The sequence below is a fragment of the Equus asinus genome, chromosome 7 (genome assembly GCF_041296235.1).
Source record: "Equus asinus isolate D_3611 breed Donkey chromosome 7, EquAss-T2T_v2, whole genome shotgun sequence".
NCBI classification, from domain to species: Eukaryota; Metazoa; Chordata; class Mammalia; order Perissodactyla; family Equidae; genus Equus; species Equus asinus.
Genome location: NC_091796.1, coordinates 89,122,776 through 89,124,839, shown reverse-complemented (window position 1 = coordinate 89,124,839; position 2,064 = coordinate 89,122,776).

Genomic DNA, 2,064 nt, shown 5'->3' with positions numbered 1-2,064 from the left:
CAATAATATTCAATAAAGATAAGCAAATGCCAGTTGAGAACCTTACTGTGATGTTCTTTTTTTTTTTAAAGATTTTATTTTTTCCTTTTTCTCCCCAAAGCCCCCCAGTACATAGTTGTATATTCTTCGTTGTGGGTCCTTCTAGTTGTAGCATGTGGGATGCTGCCTCAGTGTGGTTTGATGAGCAGTGCCATGTCCGTGCCCAGGATTCGAACCAATGAAACACTGGGCTGCCTGCAGCGGAGCGCACGGACTTAACCACTCGGCCACGGGGCCAGCCCCCTTACTGTGATGTTCTTAAAAGGATGACATTATGTATCCAAAATTTGCCAAGCATAATGATGCTTTTCGTGACACTAAAAGCACAGTATTTACAGAAAACAATGGAAAATGTCTAGGTTTCATATAAATGGTTTCAAATTTTGGTGATAAAATAAACAAAAATATTATACAGATAAACATAATGAAGGAAATGATCACTCTCAAGAATAGAAAATTCAAAATGGGGCCACTGATTTCAAGAGTAATAAGGTGACGGAAGAAAACATACATGAAGTTTAAAAAGTTATTATTACTCAGTTTAACCAGGTTGCACCAGGGTCAAAATTCATATTGACAAATATATATGCTGTTCAACTTCCAGAAAAGGAAAACAAGTCAAAATTTATGTATTTTACTGGTTTCATATCAGTTGTGAAAACAGGCTTAGACTTTAGTGAAAAACTGAGAAAATAACTTTCAATTTTAGGGCTTGACTTAAGAGATTGATGAGAAAAGCTTAATGGCTTGCCTAATCTCACTAACATGCTTGGCAAGCAAGAAGATGATTCAGCCAGAACGTTTACCAAAAATCAGAAGCATTCCTTTGTGCTATGTATGGAAGATGGTTGGAATTTATTGCTGGGAGAAATGGCCTCATCTGTGACAATGGCAATGCTATTCTTTGCAACAATTCAGAGATGAAATGCAATATTTTCCGGATCTTCGCAAAGATGGACCATCATGATGCAACGTGAAATTTGACACACAATGAGAATGCAGACTACGTGCTATTAAAGCAATTAGAGTCCACTTACAGACAAAATCTGAGATGCACCAGGTGAGTTTGACAAAGTAATATTCCCAAATAATGAAGAATCATCAAAAATGAATTAATTTTGCATTTGTGCTATCCATATTTATGTGGTATGGTCCATTGCTTACTTTTAATTTTTAAAAAGAAACAGAACAGATCTAGTTTGATATTCCACTTCAAAAGCATTAAACTATTATTTTTATTTTAGAGAATGTTTTTCTAAATTGAAAGAAATTGATGTAAAATATGCAACAGTGATATTCTAATAAAATATAAAGAATTTAGAAAAAGGATATAAAAAAACTTTCATGCCTATGAAAGGAGAAGATTCATGTATAAATATTTCTGAGACAAATTTTAGAAAAGCTATCTTCTGGCACATCATAGACCACCGCATATTGTTAATTGAAGAGAGATTTTTAACAACTCGAGTATCCAATTGCTATTTTGAAGTTCTCTTTATAATTCCTCAGCACCGAAAAATTTGAAAGAAGACTCATGATTGGATCTACATATTGCTCTAGGAAACAATTTAAATTATGATACAAAAATAGCAATTTTATGATGAATTAAAATACGTAATACTTTCTGTAATAACAATAATTCATCACATGCAACCCTATTACAATATTTGGACATGTTATATATTTGTGGTTTGTTCTGAATTTAAGCAATGCTTTAAGAAATTCACTGGCAATTCAAACTGCCATAGCCTCAGCAGCATGGTTTTCCCAAACTGGAATTAAAAAACCATCTAAGAACCTCAATGACTCAAGAAAGATTACGTAATTTGGCACTACTGTCAATAGAACAGAAATTTATTGAAAAATCTTGATTAGTTAAGAGATATTGCTGACATTAAAGCATGAAAAATAAAAATTTTGGAATAAATACATAATTTTTAAGTTACATATGTCTTTATGACTCACCCAAACGTGACCATCAACAGAACACCCAGGCAAGTGCAATAATAATTAAATTCAGCTGTC